Source organism: Protopterus annectens, chromosome 9.part0 (genome assembly GCF_019279795.1).
Source record: "Protopterus annectens isolate FY-2018-M chromosome 9.part0, PAN1.0, whole genome shotgun sequence".
Lineage (NCBI taxonomy): Eukaryota > Metazoa > Chordata > Ceratodontiformes > Protopteridae > Protopterus > Protopterus annectens.
This window is the reverse complement of record NC_056743.1, coordinates 479617576-479635942: the sequence shown is the minus strand read 5'-3', so window position 1 is coordinate 479635942 and position 18367 is coordinate 479617576. Positions and strand designations below refer to the sequence as shown.

At 45.3% G+C, this 18367-nt stretch overlaps 1 protein-coding gene across 1 annotated transcript in view; it reads right to left on the bottom strand.

The window, feature by feature from the left end:
* LOC122811285 (glutamine--fructose-6-phosphate aminotransferase [isomerizing] 1) overlaps positions 1 to 18367 on the bottom strand; it is a 1619377-nt gene that overhangs the window by 1400790 nt on the left and 200220 nt on the right. The gene's annotated exons all lie outside the window — the stretch shown is intronic.

Here is an 18367-nt window from a genome sequence, read left to right as displayed (position 1 = left end):
TGTTTCTTGCCCCAGATGCCAGTTGCCCTCTAGGAAAGCTAAATTTTGGATAAATGCCAATGTTTCCAAAATAGTAGAAGGCAAACACAAAAAATAAGCATGTATGTACATATATACAAACAAATACACCATAAGAGACTCCCCCCCAGCTAGCTATTAGGAGGGTAAATACCCTAGGAGTACCACAGAGGGAAGGAGGGTGGGTAATCCTGACTGCAGATGCTATCCTGTTCGGACATCTACATTTATGGTAGGTACAAAACTGTACTATGTCCTTCAAGGATGCATCTGCAGTCATAACAAATGGGTAGAATACCATAGCCAAACTAGGGAGGAGGAAGAAGAATTATGGTGTAGTTAGGATCCCTTGCAATACAGCAGTGGCAAACCCTGCTCGGGATCTAGAGTATAGAGGTAAATTATAATGCTTGGCAAATGTATGCACGGAGGTCCAAGTAGCCTCAATAATGTCCTTGGTTGCCACTCCTCGTAAGAAAGCTGTGGTAGTGGCTGTAGCCCTTGTAGAATGAGGTCTTATGTTCTGTGGAACTGGTTTTCCATGGTAGGAGTAACAGAATCTTATGCAATTTCCTATCCATTTGGAGATTGTCTGTTTGGAAATTGCTTTTCCTTCCCTTCCTGTTGCATAGGCTACTAAAAGCTGGTCAGTTTTTCTGTTACTTTTGGTTCTGTCCAGGTAGTAGCGTAACTGTCTATGTACATCCAAGGTATGCAGCAGCCTTTCCCCTGTTCTGTGGATTGGGAAAGAAGGTAGGTAGGTGGATTGCCTGGTTTAAAGACACTCTGGATACCACCTTAGGCATAAATGTAGGATTAGTTCTCATGGACACTCTATCTTGATGGAAGATTAGGAAGGGTTGTACTGCCATTAAGGCCTGTAGTTCCGAAACCCTCCTTGCTGAAGTAATTGCCAGTAGGAAAGCAGTTTTCCATGATAGGTGTTGAAGATCTGCTGTTGCTGCTGGTTCAAATGGAGGGAGTGTCAATTTTCTAGCACAAAGTTCAAGTCCCATGCTGGTAATGGTGGTTTCCTAGGAGGTTTTACATTCTTGATCCCTCTGAGGAATTGCCTGAGTAGAGGATGCGAAAAGACAGGTGGATCGAAGCTGTATTCTGTGGAAATAGCTGATGCATGTATCTTGATGGAGGAATAGGACAGGCCCGTATGTAGAAGCTCTGCCAAGTACTCCAGGATGTTAGCAATATCTATGTTCGAGACATCTTTTCCTCTTTCAGTACTCCAAATGACAAACCTTTTCCATTTTCCTGCATAGTTCCTTCTTGTTGAAGGTCTGCGGGCTTCAAGGATAATGTCTTTAACCCTTTGGGATAAGTCTGGGTTAGTAGCTGTTATGTGATGTTCCAGGCAGTCAGTTGCAAGGTTTTAGGTTTGGGTGCATGATGTTGTAGTTGTTCTGAGTTAACATCAAAGGCATCAGGGGTATTGGCCACATTCTCCCCTGAGACATGCTCCTCAGCAAAGGATACCAGTGTTGTCTTGGCCAATTCTGAGCTATCAGAATTATCCTTGGGCGTTCCTCTTTGATTTTCAGTAGTACCTTGTGCATCAAAGGAAGAGGTGGAAATGCATATGCTGTCAGGCCTTTCCAACTGAAGGATAGAGAGTCCACCTTCCATGCTAGTGGGTGGCAAGTCCTTGTGCAGAATTTTTTGAGCTGGTGATTGAGTGGGGATGCGAATAGGTCTATTTGTGGCATTCCCCATTTCTTTGTGATGGCCTTGAAGATGTCAGGGTAGCATCCATTCGTGAGCATCCGAGGTGGTTCTGCTTAACATGTCTGCTAGGGTGTTTTCTTTTCCGGCACAAATATTGCCTGTAACTGGATGTTGTAGCTCAGAGCCATATTCCAAAGGTCCAGAGTCATTCTGCATAGGGGGTATGAATGAGTGACTCCCTGTTTGTTGATGTACCACATGACTGTGGTGTTGTCTGTCCTTATCATTAAATGGCCTTCTTTGAGGAATGGTTTGAATTTCTGGATTGCTAGTTTTACTGCCAGCATTTCTTTTTGGTTTATGTGCAGGTGCAGCTGGTCTGGAGTCCACAACCCTTGTATGCACTTGTCCAACATGTGCGCCCCCCAGCCTAGGTCTGAGGCGTCCGTTGTGATGGTTTGGTTTGCTTGAAAGTTGTGGAAGGGCAAGCCTGGGTTTGACTGGCATGCTTGAGCCCACCATAGGAACTCTTGTTTCAGGCATGGGATTAGTAGGATTTCGGTTTCTAAGCTGTGCCTGTGTTGAGACCATAAATTATTTAGGTACCACTGTAGTTTTCTCATATGCAGTCTGGCATGGGGGACCAGGATTATGCATGATGCCATGAAGCCCAAGGCCTGCAGTACTTTTCTTGCTGTTAGTTTGTGCTGCTTTGTTAATGCCAAGAAGTAAAGAGGGAGTTGTGCTTGTTTTTCTGCAGTTAGGAATGCCATTTGTTTTACTGTGTCCAATTCCGCACCCAAGAATGTTCTTCTCTGGGATGGTATCAGTCTTGACTTTTTTAAATTGACTGTGTATCCCAGGGCTTGTAGTAAGCAAATGACTCTTTGTAAATCTGTTGTCAGCTTGCTTTTGTTGTCCGCTTGTAACAGGCAGTCGTCCAGGTATGGATAAATTTGGATTCCGTGTAGCCTGCAATGAGCGATTACTGATGCCAGGCATTTTGTGAATACTCTGGGCGCAGTAGATAAGCCAAAGGGCAATGCTGAGAATTGATAATGTTCTGATCCTGCAAGAAATCTGAGGTATCTTCTGCAATTTGGTCGTATGGGGACATGCAGGTATGCCTCCTTGAGATCTAGAGTTACCAGCCAACACTCCTTGCCCAGCATGGGAAGAAGTTGCTGTAGGGTCAGCATTTTGAATTTTGGTACAATGATGTATGTGTTTAAGACGGACAGGTCGAGAATAGGTCTCCAACTTTTCTCTTTTCTTGGTACTAGGAAGAGTCTGGAGTAGAATCCTTTGCCCTGTTGTGTTATTGGTACTCTTTCCACAGCTCTCATCTTTGTTAATTGAGCTATCTGCTTTAGAGCTTCTGTTTTTTGATTTGGAGGTAGGTTTGGCATTCCTCTTTTTACTGGTAAGGTGTGGAAGTGGAACCTGTAGCCTTGGTCTATGGTTTGCAAAATCCACTTGTCTTTTGTGATATAGTGCCAATTTTTCAAAAATAAGGCTAACTTTCCGCCTAAAGGTGCTGCTATTTGCTCCCTGGTAGGTGGTGTCAGAGTCAAGTCACTGTGATTGTCCTGTTGCAGTGGCAGTGGTTGTGTCTGAGCCTCTCTGGTTATTGCCTTGCCACTGGCGTCCTCTATAGGCACCTCCTCTGGATTGATTTCTGCCTCTAGAGCGTCTATTCCTGCCTCTTTGAGATTTTGAGGAGTCTGGAAAGGACCAATTTTTGCCAGGCTAGTTCCTGCTAAACCTTGGGGCTGAACCTGTAAGAAATCCTTAACTGTTTGTACAGATTTTGCCTTCTCTTCCATTTTCTTCATTACTTGCTGAGCAGGTGTACCAAATAGACTGGCCTTATCCATAGGAGCATCTAACAGCTTTGCGTTAACATGATCCGGCAAAACCTGTTCCTTCAACCCTGCATGCCTTCTTATCACTGTGCCAGTCATGGCTGATCTAAATGAAGCCTCCAGTGCATCATAGCCACATTTTAAAGAATGGTTACTAACCTGCTGAATGTTATTCACCATTTCTAAAACATATTTCTTATCTAAGGAGTCATCAGAGGACAGCTTCTTAGTTAACTGATCAAGCATAAACTCTTGGTACTGGATCATGTGAAACTGACAGTTTAAAGCTCTAGCTGAGAGAGTAGCAGAGGTGTAAACTTTTTTCCCCCATCTCTCTAAGGACCTGGATTCCCTTTCAGAAGGAGAGGGTTTTTGCTGAGGTCGGCTACTGCCTTAGGCCCCTGGGATATAGTCTCAGGATCTGCAAGTGGGGCCTTGTATAGGTGGTGATGAGTGTCTGGCACCCTGTAAAATCTATCTGGTTTGGCAGGGGCTGGAGGTAAAGTATCAGGAGCAGTGCAAACATCATTAAATGCATCATCCACAACAGGCAGAACTGGAGGTATAGCTAAGGGCCTATGTTGTGGTAAGTGCAGAAAGGTCCTAAGCCTTTTCTTGAATCTGAGAAATCTTGTCCCTGCCATTGGAATTGTTCTCTCATGGCATGTAAGGTTACCCCGAAGGAAAATTCCTCTGGTGGAGAGGCAGATGGAATGGATTCTTCAGCATCGGAATCTTCATAAATAGAAAAAGGAGCCTCTGGCTGATCTGTAATGTCTGAGTCATCCAAGAATCATCAGAGGACACTGGCTCGGGGGCTCTGCTCTAGGTCTCTTTTCTGGAGGCTGAGAGGCCCTGTCTGGGTGAGATTGGGATCCCCTAATTAAGGAGATTAAATCCTCTGCCAGAGTAAGCATTTGTGAACTAGAAGTGGGCCTATGTGAGGGGGTCTTAACAGGCACTGATTTAACAGTTTTGGCTGCTTTAGCCCTGGCAAAGGCCTTTATAGACATGGCTGCAGGAGGCCTAGCAGCACCACGTGCTGGGGTAGAGACATCCAAAGGGATGGTGTCTGATAATTCACTAGGAACCACAGTAGTAGGCAAAACTTCAGAGGCCGATTCAACTAAGGTAGCAGGAGCCTCAGTAGTAGTCATGGATACGGCTGAAGATTGACCCGTTTTCTCTGTTTCGGCCGAAACCGAGACACTCGCGGCTTGCTTAACCGTGGTTTCGGCCAAAACCGCGGACCGCGAGTGTCGGTCTTTTTCTTTGCGTTTTTTAACAATTTGAGTAGTCGGAGGATCCGACGGCATAATGTACGCAAAATCTGAGCCGAAAAACTGTTCAGCAAACTCCGACCGACGCCTAAGCATTCGTCGGTTGAAGGAAGCACAGGCTGCTACGTCGTGGTCTGGGCCTAAACAAGGTAGACAGTAAGAGTGGAAATCTTTATGAGGTATTTGTTTCCCACAAGTTAAACAGTTATTTACTTTTTCTGACATCGGCTGCGGCAAGAAAGAGTCCCCAACGGGGTACTTAGCTTTTTAGAAGTCTTCGAAGTAATCTCTGGATCTGACCGACCGGCACTTGCTAACAGCTTCTGCTTCGGGCGCCACGCGGCAAGAAAGACTGGGGAAAATGGCGTCGGCTGATGCCTTTATACCCGAAGACCAGCAGAGATGACGTCGGGTGAAGTGCGACATCAGCCGAAGCCGGACCCAGACTTTGGAATCCGGCCGACCGAAGGGCTGCCTGACGACATGACAACCCATTTGTTATGACTGCAGATGCATCCTTGAAGGACATCACTGAACTTCCCCAGAATGTGCAGCGCCATAAGAAAGTGGTTGGAAGAGATCACCCACTGCCACACTCTCAATGCCTCTTGACAAAAGGGATAAGATCAGGTTCCCCCGTTTGTTGATGTACCAAACCACAGACATGTTGTAAGTTTGTATCGCAATTGTCCCAAAAGGAAGAATATCTTGGAAGGCCTGCAATGTTTGGAGGACCACCCTCATCTGTAGGACACTGATGTGCGAATTGGTCTCTTCTGGTGACCACGTGCCTTGGATTGTCCATCCCAAGAAATACCCCACCCCCACACCAGCTGGGAGGCATCTTTGGTAACCATGGCTATTGGCAGTGAAAGTACAAAAGGACGCCCTAGGAAAATTTCAACCCACTGAATCCACCAACACAGATGATCTTTGCAAACTGGAGTGAGCCTGACCAGAAAGAATAAGGGATTATGAAGAATTGACCATGGAATGGCTAGGGTCCATTGAAAAATACACATATAAAACCAGGCCATAGGAACTAAGGTTATGGCAGCTGCCATTGAGCCTAGGGCCTTAAGAAAATTCTGGCCTGAGGAGTAGGATGTGCAATAATTTGCTCCACCTGGTACCCGATTATCCTAACCCGATGTGGTGGAAGAGGAGCTATATGAATTACTGTGTTTGACTGAGCAACTATGAACTCCAGGATCTGAGCAGATAGAAGATGAGATTTGCAGACGTTGATTGAGATGCCTAGTGACTGACACAATTGGAGCAAGTAATCTCTGGATTCCTCTATGAGATGCTTGGTTGGGGTAGTGAGGAGCTAGTCGTCTAGGTATGGAAACACTTGGAATTCCAGCAATCTCAGGTGAGCTGCTACCACTGCCATACATTTGGTAAACACCCTGGGGGGGTTGTAGTGAGACCAAAGAACAGGGCTCTAAACAGGCAGGGACTGGCCCCTATCCGAAAGTGCAGAAATCTTCAGGATGATCTGTTCATCTTGATGTGAAGGATCCTGAAGATTGATAGAGCACATCTAGTTGCCCTTGGGTAGAAACAACACAATGGACTGAACTGTGACCATTCAAAACTTTGACTTCTTCACAAATTGATTTAGTTTACTCAGATCCAAAATTGGTCTCAGGTCCTCAGTTTTCTCTGGCACTAAAAAGAATCTTCACTAAGTTACGAATCCTTTCTAGTGTAGTGGGACCTACTGAATGACTTTTGTCTAGCAGCTTTTGAATTTCTTGAGCTGCTGCCTCCCTCTGAGTGGGTTGGACATCAGGAAGCCTTTTTCTTTTTGATAGGGGAAATCTGGAAAAAAAATTTTATTTGACATTTGTTGACCGGGTTGGTCCATAAGGGACAAGGCCCTTTTTCAGTGGAGACCCGGGGAGAAAAGCTCCATAGTTACAAAACATATACAAGCTCCAAAAAAAAAACATATGCAAGTACACAAAAAAATACATAACAATGTAAAGCGAGTATACAATAATAAAACTGATTACAGATTATATACAATGTTGGCTAGCTATGTATATTGAGGTGGGTAGACCAGGAAAAATAGTATTTAGAGTAAAGAGAAAGCAAGTTAGTAAGGAAGTTTGTATGTGATAACTTCTGGATATGATTTTCAGCACCCAAGAATCTTTTCTTACTGAAGCCCAGGCATCTAAGTTCAGAGACAAATGCCCCCCCCCCCCCCAACTGTCTCCAAAGTTCAGCAGTCAGGCAACCTTTTAGGAGTGCTAAAAGGGTTTATCCGAAAATGAATCTCAGAAACCCTGGTTTTGTGCACCTACTCTGCCACGAGGATGGCGTCTTCCACTGGAACTCTCACCTTTGTCCCCTGAGGGAGCTATCCCTGCGTGAATCCTGGAACAGACCCTAAGACTTACAAAACCACATTTTCTTGCCTCCTCTTTGATTCCTGGAAAAAGATTTTTGAGGAGTAGAAAAGCGTATCCCTATGGCAGACAGGGTCATTCCATCCTGTTCACTCCGGGAAAGAGCTTTCTTTACAGTAGGACTAAACAAAGATGTTTCATCAAAAGAAGCATTGATGAACGAAGACTTGAAAGGCTCCGCAATGTCACATAGGTGTATCCAGGCATGTAGCCTAATAGCTATGCCTCAGCCAGCCACTCATGAGGTACCCTCCACAGCATGGGTTCTTAGCCTTATGGACATATTTGAGTTGGATAACACAGTGGCCAATTGTGAAGAAGGCTCCTGTAGTCCTCCATGGACATGGACTCAGAGAGGGATTTGGAAAGTTCCTCAGTCAAATCCTGCTGTAATCTTGTGAAATGTAAAAAAGCAATTCAGACACTGCAAGGCAAAGGCTGCTGGGCAAAAATGCATTTTCCAAATCTGTCCAACACCCTGGCCTCTCTGTTGGGGGATGGACAACAGAGCTCTGCTCTGACAGCTCCTTCTTTATGGCCGCCACCACAACCACAGTATCAATAGGGACTCCCTTGCTCCAGTGTGGCCTGTCTTAAGGTGATGCCAGAAATTTATGAGGGAGATAAGGAAAGGGTTCTACAGTATCCAGTTACTTCCAATCCCAGCTAGAAACTAAATCTATAAGCTCATCTGCTGGAGGTGTTACCAAAGACATAGAGGGGATGGAACCAAAAGCTTCCAGAAAGAATTACTCCTCTTGGAAGAGGGTATCAGAAAACCATCCGCTTTTCTGCCTAAGAATCTCTATAATGTCTCCGAAGGAGATATCATCCGATGGAGATCTAGGGACCCCTTCCCTTCATCGAAGTCAGTGTCCTCGGTGAGAAACTCCAAGGGGGATTACATGCGTCTCCTCTTACATGTTCTCCTTCATGGAACCTCTTCAGTGAGATGATATGGAGAGGTATCAGTGGAGAGGGGAAAATCCTCAATGGGGACTGTTTGGGTGCTTGACGGTGCTGGCTGTCCCTGTGGAATAGGTCTAATAGGATCAGAGCTCAGACCCGAAGGGGGTATGGCTGTAGGATCCATACAGAATAGGAGTAGTCGAGTCTCTCAGACAAGAGAAAAAGTACAGTTTTGTACCTACCATAAATGTAGATGTTCGAAGATCCACATTGCTGCAGTCCTTACACTTGGGTAGTCCGCTGTCCTCGGTCGGCCCGAATATCAAAGTATAAGGCTGACGTCGGTCAAGGCGCATTTGACTGACATCAGGACGTCAGGGTACAAATGCGCATGACCGACGTCATATCCTCAGTCTTTTCTTGCCCCAGATGTCAGAAGACCCTAAAAAGAAAGGTCAAAACCAAAAGACAGCAAACAACCAACCAACCACCCTTGCACTAAAAATATGTACAATATATACAATATACACCATATTGACAACCCAACCCACACAACCGCCTCTAACTACAGAGGGAAGGAGGGGTAAATTGGACTGCAGCAATGTGGATCTTGAACATCTACATTTATGGTAGGTACAAAACTGTACTATGTTCTTCATCTCACATTGCTGCAGTCCTTACACTTGGGTAGAATCCCAAAGCAGAGGTAAGGGAGGATGGCCAAACTATAAGGAAGCAGGAGCTGCCAAAATGCCCTGCAAAATAGCAGTGGCAAAACCAGCCCTAGATTTAGAATAAAGTGGAAGGTGATAATGCCTAGAGAAAGTATGCACTGAACTCCAAGTAGCTGCCTCCAAAATATCCTTAGTTGCCACCCCTCAAAAGCTGTCGAGTGGCAGTAGCCCTAGTGGAATGAGGCCTAATCCCAGCTGGAATCTCCTTGCCATGATGGGAATAACAGAAAGCAATGCAAAACCCAATCCACTTAGAAATAGTTTGTTTTGACACAGGCTTGCCCTGAGAACTCAAAGCAAAAGAAACAAATAACTGCTGAGACTGCCTGAACCCTTTAGTTCTGTCCAAATAATATCGCAACTGCCTGTGTACATCTAAAGTGTGCAAAATCTTTTCCCCTTTATTTTGGGGATTTGCATAAAAGTAGGCAAATGAATAGTTTGGTTTAAGGCCACACTAGAAACCACTTTAGGCATAAAGGAAGGATTAGTGCGTAAAGATACCCTATCCTTATGGAAAATTAAGAAAGGCTCAACTGCCATAAGGGCCTGCAACTCAGAAACCCTTCTTGCAGAGGTAATGGCCAACAAAATGCAGTCTTCCATGATAAATATTTCAACTCGGTAGTAGCTGCAGGCTCAAAAGGTTGTAGAGTGAGTTTCTCCAACACAAAATTGAGATCCCAAGCAGGAGTAGGGGCTCTACGTGGTGGTCTTATATTCTTTGCTCCTCTAAGAAATTGCTTGAACAAAGGATGAGAAAACAATGGTGGGTCACAATCATAGTGAGCCGAAATTGCTGCAGCATGAACCTTAATAGAAGAGAAGGACAAACCTTTGTCCAGTAACTCAGTAAGATATTGAAGAGCCACACTTAAATTAGGCTCAGAAACATCAAAATCCTTTGCTGCACTCCAAAATAAAAATCTCTTCCATTTATCTGCGTACACTTTCCTTGTACTAGGCCTTCTAGCTTCCAAAATAACATTCAAAACTTGCTGTGGAAGTTGAGACCCACTATGGTTCAAAACAGAATATGCCAGGCTGTTAGGTGAAGAGAGTGAAGCTTGACATTGAGCAAATGACTGTCCTCCTGAGACAACAGGTGTGGAATCGAAGGCAAAGGCCATGGAGGCTCCTACCAGGCTTCTCAGTAATGGGTACCAATGCTGTCAAGGCCAATCTGGAGCTATCAAAATCATCCTTGGCTTGTCCTGTCTGGCCTTTAGTAGTACCTTTGGGAGGAGAGGCAGAGGTGGAAAGGCATACACATGAAGATTGCTCCAATTGAAAGAAAGAGCATCCACTTTCCAAGCTGTGGGATGAAACCTTTTCGTGCAAAACTTTGGCAGCTGGTGGTTTAGTGGAGAAGCGAACAGATCTATGTCTGGAGTTCCCCATGACACTGTCAATTTCTGAAATACATGAGGATCCAATTTCCACTCGTGGGGATCCATAATTCGCCTGCTCAACACATCTGCTAAGGAGTTCTGTGCTCGGCAGAAACCTTGCCTGAAGATTTAGCTGTAAACTGAGAGCAGTCTCCCACAAAATCATTGCTTGCCTGCATAGAGGATAAGAATGTGTTCCCCTTGCTTGTTGATGTACCACATGACAGTTGTGTTGTCTGTTAGAATCAACACCTGCCCTGGAAGAAGTAAATCCTTGAAAGCTATTAATGCAAACTGGACTGCTAACATCTCCTTCAAGTTGATATGTAGATGTTGTAGTCTGGCAGGCCACTTGTCTTGTATCCACTTTCCATTCAGATGAGCTCCCCAAGCTTTGTCTGAGGCATCTGTCGTTAGAATCTGACTCGCCTCTGGCCGGGTCACAGAGAGTCCATTGTTTAGGTGACATTCCTGAGCCCACCACAACAATTCCTTTTGAATGCAAGGTATTATTTGAATGACAGTGTCCAGATCCTGGCAGTGCTGTGTCCATACATTTTGAGATACCATTGTAACTTCCTCATATGCAGTTTGGCATTGGGAAGCACCAGAATACAAGATGCCATGAACCCCAAGGCTTGAAGGACTGTCCTTGCAGTCAGCCTGGACTGATGAGACAATTGATGAAAGTAAAGGGAAAGATTCTTTTGTTTGTCCGGGGTCAAAAGGCCATCTGGGATGCTGTATTCAGTCTTACACCCAGAAAGCACATGTCCTGAGAGGGTACTAGACTGGACTTTATTTCGTTCACAGAATACCCCAGGCATCTTAGCACTGCTATCACATATTCCAAATGATGAAGCAGCTCGTCCCTTCCTTGAGCCAGAATCAGGCAATCGTCCAAATAAGGATAGATCTGTATTCCTTTTAGCCTGAGGAAAGCTATCACTGGAGCCAGAACTTTCGTGAACACTCTGGGCAGTAGATAAGCCAAAGGGCAATGCAGAGAACTGATAATGAGAAGTCCCAGCCCGAAAACGCAGATACTTCCTGCAACTCAGTCTGATAGGAACATGAAGGTAAGTCTCCTTGAGATCCAAAGTTACCATCCAATGATCTTTGCCCAGCAGAGGTAAAAGCTGTTGTAACGTCAACATTTTGAACTTGGGAATGTCCAGATAAGTGTTGAGGGTAGATAAATCCAAAATTGGTCTCCACGTGTTCCCTTTCTTTGGTACTAGGAACAGGCGAGAATAAAATCCTAGGCTGTATGGCCCCTATTTGAAGTAACAGAGAAATTTGTTTGTGAGCCTCTATTCTTTGTTGAGGAGGAACGTCTGGCATGCCTTTGAAAGGAGGCAAGGTATGGAAATAAAACCTGTAACCGTGGTGTATGATATCCAATACCCATCTGTCTTGGGTAATCAAACTCCAATTTTCCTTGAAAAGTGCCAACCTTCCTCCCAAAGGTGCTGCCAGACGAGAAGGCTCTGGCAGCTGAAAAGGTAGGTCATTGGGTCTGTTTACGAAAGGACTGACCCCTGCCCTCACCAAGACTGTGCAGGTGAACTCCTGTTCTAGGCCTGAAAGAGCCCTGAGCTCTGCCCCTACCACGTCTAGACCTACCCCTAGACTGGGAATCATAAGAAGGATACGCCCACCCCTTGGTAGGCCAATTTCTACTAAACTTCGGAGGCTGAACCTGCAAAAAATCTTTAACAGTCTGCATAGACTTAGCCTTGTCTTCCATTTTCTTTAAGACTGCCTCAACAGGAGAACCAAACAACACATCAGATTGTAAAGGAGCATCTAAAATCCTTGTCTTAACATGTTCAGATAAATTCTGATCCCTCAGCCAGGCGTGCCTGCGAAGAACTGACCCAGTGGCAGCCACCCTAGACGAGGCCTGTACAGCATCAAAACCACATTGCAAAGAATGCTTACCCACCTGTTCAGAAACATGTACTAAATCTTGTAACTCTTTACACTCAATACCTTCCGCCAGAGCATCTACCTTAGACTTCAATTGTGAAAGGAGATAGTTTTGGTATTTCAACATGTGAAACTGGCAATTCAAAGCCCTCATAGCTAGGGTGGAAGAAGTATAAACTTTCTTTCCCCATCTATCCAAAGCCCTGGCCTCTTTATCTGGAGGAACCGGATTTTGACAACAGAAGCATTAATACCTTTAGGCCCCTGTCTAACAGTTTCTGGGTCTGCCCTAGGACTCTTAAAAGATACTTATGAGCTTCAGGCACCCTGTAATACCTATCCGGTTTAACAGGAGCAGGAGGCAAAGAATCAGGATTAAGAGAAGCCTCTGCAAAAACATCTTCCACCACATCCAGAACAGGAGGTATAGCCAAAGGCCTATGCTGGCGTAAAACAAACATGGCCTAAGGCTTTTCCTGGAATCAGAGAAGTCCTGACCTTCCCACTTAAAATGCACCGTCATGAAATGAAGAGTCGCTAGAAAAGAAAAAGCCTCAGGAGGAGAAGCAGAAGGACTAGAATGATCCACATCACAATCAGAATAAGGAGAATACTCCTGCAAGTCTTCAGCAAGACTCTGAAACATCCGAAGCCTGCTCAAAACTCCTAGCTCAGGTTCCACCCTAGGCCTCTTATCAGGCGGCGGCAAAGAACCTCTAATCAAAGTAATCAAATCTTCTGCCATTTTAAGCATATGCTTCTTGGGCACAGTTCCTGAAGAACTAGGGGTGACACCAACTGAAGCTAAACCTGGCCTGCCTCTGGGAGAAGCCTTGGAAACAGAAGGAGAGGGCCTAACCACCCTAGGAAGGGAGGGGAGTACAGTAACCTGAGAAGCCCCTTCAGCCTGACCTGCCTCCTGAGAGGCCACATCCTGCAATAACAAAGTCTCTCCCTGGGACTCCAAAGAAACGTCCGGCGGAACCACCGGCTCCACTGACACCTCTAAAGAACCGGCGTCCGGCACGACAGTTCTTCTAGCCTAGGCTTAGCTGCTTTGTCCTTGCGCTTCTTGAAGAAGCGGCGGAGCATCCAACGGCATTTTATAATTGCACCGCTTCCCGAAGACTAACCTGGCACAATCTAACCTTCTCTTTATAGTGCGCTTATTGAATCTAGCACAAGAGCGACACCCAACAACGCCGTGCTCAGGCCCTAAACAAGGAATACACAAAGTATGATAATCTCTATGCGGTATCTGTTTCCCACAAGAAATACAGTTATTCACTTTTTCTGACATCCGGTAAACCACTGAGGCAAGAAAAAACTAAAATATTCCCAACGGGTACTTAGCCAACTTTGACTCGGTCTGAAACTCCGAATTCGAAAAATTTCAGAACGCCGAACGGCACTTGCAACGCTGCTTCTGCATCGGACCATGCGGCAAAAAAGACTGAGGATATGACGTCAGTCATGCGCATTTGTACCCTGACGTCCTGATGTCAGTCAAATGCGCCTTGACCGACGTCAGCCTTATACTTTGATATTCGGGCCGACCGAGGACAGCGGACTACCCAAGTGTAAGGACTGCAGCAATGTGAGATGAAGAACATCCTTATCCACCACCTCGAAGGCAGAAGAACCAGGAGAAGCCATAACTGGTCACACCAAAACCAAAGCTGACGCTACTGCCATGCCATGACACTGCCCGGACCCAGACCTTGAAGGGGTAGTCAGACCCGAGCTGTCCAAAGTTGAAGCTTCAAGGGACAGGGATGGCTCTGACAACACTGGCATGGAATCTAGCCCCCTACCCCCCAGAGCCAGCGCCAAAGCTTCACCGCCAAGACTTATCCTGGTCCAAAGGAATCAGGGCCAAAAAGGTCAGGGAAGAAGTCAGAGTTGAAGATCTAGCTATTTTTACATCAGACTTCAACACTCTCTGGTTTCTCAGATCACAGGTCTCTTCTGAAACCATAGGTCGGATCGGAGAAGGACAGATTGCTGCATGAGAAGTATAAGGGAGACTCATGGAACCTATGGGAGACAGAGCCAGGATAACCCCCATCAGAATCTGAGCTCTGAAGAACTTTCTCATCATCCTGTTCACTTCGCTTCTGAAAGGCTCCTGGAGGACCTCATGGAACAGGTAGTTGAAAGGGGCCAAAACTCTCTCCTCGGAGGCTATGGAAGAAAAAGCAAATGGAGCTGAGGTGAAACAGGTTCTGCAGTGAACCCTGCAGACCGGATTCTTGGAGACTTAGTAATACTAACTATTTGATCTGAAGATATGGGATCACACTGCTTCCATTTCATATCCGAAGAGGTAGGATCCAACTTCTTTTGAATCTTTGCTGGAGCTTCCGAAGATATTTTAGTCTTGGACAGCAGGTTGTAGACTGCTTTCATAATTCTCTCACCTCCTAAGAGGACTTGGATGATTTTGAAGGGGCTTGAGTCCCTGAAGCAGAAGAAGAAGATGGCAGCAATCCCTTTAAAACCAAATTTGTTTCTGCGATCACTAAGAGCCCTGGAATTAAAGGCTGCACAAATGGAGCGGTCTGTATTGAGATGAGAAGCTCCAAAGTAGTAGACACACTCCCTGTGAGCATCAGAGTTAAGGATCTTATGCCAAAAGGAAGTGCATTTTTTAAAGCCCATTGGTTTGTCAGCCATGATATGATAGCTAGACACTAAAAAGAAAAGACAAGAAAACAAGACGATCTTTTTGTATTTTAACTATAGTCTATGGAAGGAAAAAGATTACCTTCTACAGGGTAGAAAGGAGAAGGGGAGAAAGGGAAAAAAAGTACCAACAATGGTACCAAGAAAGTACAGTTGTGTACACTTACCATAAATGTAGATGTTTGAGTGTATTCACTGTTGCAGTCATTACATTTGAGTTATCTGCTTGCAGGTAGCCATCAGTCAGCCTGATTAACAAAGTTTTGGGTCCTGCATCAGTTGTTGTCCCTTCTTCCATGACGTAAGGGCATCAGGGGTATAAAACATGCAGCCGACGCCATTACATCAGTTTTTCTTGCCCCAGATGTCAGGTGCCCCCCCTAAAGGGGAGCAATTAAATATAAAAGTACAATGATATACCTCCAACAAAAAAGCAAATACACCAAAAAGGCTTTTAAGCATAGTAAAGGAAAGTAGAGGTATAGCCAAAAGAAGTTAGGGGGCTGGAGGGAGGGTAACCAGGACTGCAACAGTGAATACACTCAAACATCTACATTTATGGTAAGTGTATACAACTGTACTATGTTCTTCATGTTTCACTGTTGCAGTCATTACATTTGGGTAGATTCCCAAAGCTATGGTTGGGAGGAGGAATTTAGATAGCATTAGGACCAGCTATAAGGCCCTGCAAGACTGCGGTGGCAAAGCCAGCTCTGGATTTAGAGAAAATTGGAAAATGATAATGCTTTGTGAAAGTATGCACAGAACTCCAGGTAGCAGCTTCTAGGATGTCCCTGGTAGGGACGCCTCTGAGAAAGGCTGTAGAGGTAGATGCAGCCCTGGTGGAGTGAGGTCTGATCCCCTGGGGGATAGGTTTGCCATGGTGCTTACAGCAGAAATTAATGCAACTGCCTATCCATTTAGAAATGGTTTGCTTTGAAATAGCCTTCCCCTCTGCCCCTGCAGCGAATGTCACCAGCAGTTGTTCAGATTTCCTTTGAGGTTTAGTCCTGTCCAACTAGAATCTAAGTTGTCTGTGCACATCTAAGGAATTTAGTATCCATTCCCCTTTGTTCTGTGGATTGGGAAAGAAGGTTGGCAAATGAATAGACTGATTAAGGGCCACACTGGATACCACCTTGGGCATGAAGGATGGATTGGTTTAGTGACACCCTGTCCGCATGAAAGATGATGAAAGGCTCCACTGCCATAAGGGCCTGTAATTCAAATACTCTTCTAGCTGAAGTGATTGGTAAAAGGAAAGCTGTTTTCCAAGAAAGAAATTGTAAGTCTGCAGTAGCAGCTGGCTCAAAAGGAGGTAGAGTAAGTTTCTCCAAAACAAAGTTAAGGTCCCAGGCTACAGTTGGAGCTCTCCTGGGGGGTCTCAAATTGTTGGCCCCTAGAGGAACTGCTTGAGCAGTGGATGAGAGAAGAGGGGAAGTTCTGTGCTATAATGAGCTGAAATGGCTGAGGCATGGATTTTAATGGAGGAAAAAGACAGGCCCTTGTGAAGCATCTCAGTTAAGTATTGTAAAATCGGAGGTAAATTGGGCACTGCTGTGCTCATCCCATGAGATTGGTTCCAGGCACAGAATCTTTTCTATTTTTCAGAATACGATTTTCTATTATTAGGCCTCCTTGCCTCTAAAATGATATCCATCACAGGTCTACTGAGGGATGGTAGAGGAGAGATTATGTAATTAGCCAGGCTGCAAGGTTCAGTGTTAGAAGCTGAGGGTGCAGAATCTGGTTCTCCTGCTGAGACAACAGGAAGGAGTCTGAGGCAGGTGCCATGGGGATAACCATGATACACTGCGCAGGAGGGGGTACCAGTGTTGGCGTGGCCAGTCTGGAGCAATCAAAATCATCCTTGGTTTGTCCTGTTTGATTTTTAGTAGTACTTTGGAAAGTAGAGGCAGAGGGGGGAAGGCATAGACTGATAGGTTTTTCCAGCTGAAGGACAGAGCATCCACTTTCCAGGCTTGCATGTGGGGAGTCCTTGTGCAAAATGTGTCCAATTGGTAGTGCTGGGGAGAGACAAACAGGTCTATATCTGGGCTCCCCCATTTGCTTGTCAACATGTTGAAAATCCTTGGTTCCAGTTTCCACTCGTGTGGGTCCATGAGGTTTCTGCTTAGTCCGTCTGCCAGTGTATTTAATTTTCCTGGCAGGAATTGAGCTTGTAGGTGCACTTGGTAGCTCAAGGCTGTCTTCCACAATGCCATGGCTAGTCTGCAGAGGGGGTAAGAATGTGTACCCCCATACTTGTTTATGTACCACATAAAGTACAGTTTTGTACCTACCATAAATGTAGATGTCCGAGAGGAATGCATCTGCAGTCTTAACAAATGGGTTGTCCTGTCGTCAGGCAGCCCTTCGGTCGGCCGGATTCCAAAGTCTGGGTCTGGCTTCGGCTGGTGTCGCACTTCACCCGACTTCATTGCGGCAGTCATTCGGGTATAAAGGCATCAGCCGACGCCATTTTCCTCAGTGTTTCTTGCCCCAGATGCCAGGTGCCCTCTTGGATGGCTAAATTTGGATAAATGCCAAAGTTTCCAAATAGTAGAGAGCAAACACACAAAATAAGCATGTATGTACATATATACAAACAAATACACCATAATAGATCCCCCCCAAGCTAGCTGAAGATTGGCAAATACCCTAGGAGTACCTCAGAGGGAAGGAGGGTGGGTAATCCTGACTGCAGATGCATTCCTCTCGGACATCTACATTTATGGTAGGTACAAAACTGTACTATGTCCTTCAAGGATGCATCTGCAGTCTTGACAAATGGGTAGAATACCATAGCTAAACTAGGGGAGGAGGAAATGAGAAAAGATTATGGTGTAGTTAGGATCCCTTGCAAAACAGCAGTGGCAAAACCAGCATGGGATCTAGAGTATAGAGGTAAGTTATAATGCTTGGCAAATGTATGCACGGAGGTCCAAGTAGCAGCCTCTATAATGTCCTTGGTAGCCACTCCTCGTTAAGAAAGCTGTGGTAGTGGCTGTAGCCCTTGTGGAGTGAGGCCTGATGTTCTCTGGAGTTTTCTTTCCATGGTAGGAGTAACAAAATCTAATGCAATTTCCTATCCATTTGGAGATTGTCTGTTTAGAAATTGGTTTTCCTTCCTTCCCTGTTGCATATGCTACCAGAAGCTGGTCAGTCTTTCTATTGTTTTTTGTCCTGTCCAGATAGTAGCGTAATTGTCTGTGTACATCCAAGGTATGTAAGAGCCTTTCTCCCCTGTTCTGTGGGTTGGGGAAGAATGTAGGGAGGTGGATAGCCTGATTTAAAGAAACTCTGGATACCACCTTAGGCATAAATGTAGGATTTGTTCTCATGGACACTCTATTTTGATGGAAGATCAGGAAGGGTTGCACTGCCATTAATGCCTGCAGTTCAGAGACCCTTCTTGCTGAAGTTATTGCTAGCAGGAAAGCAGTCTTCCAG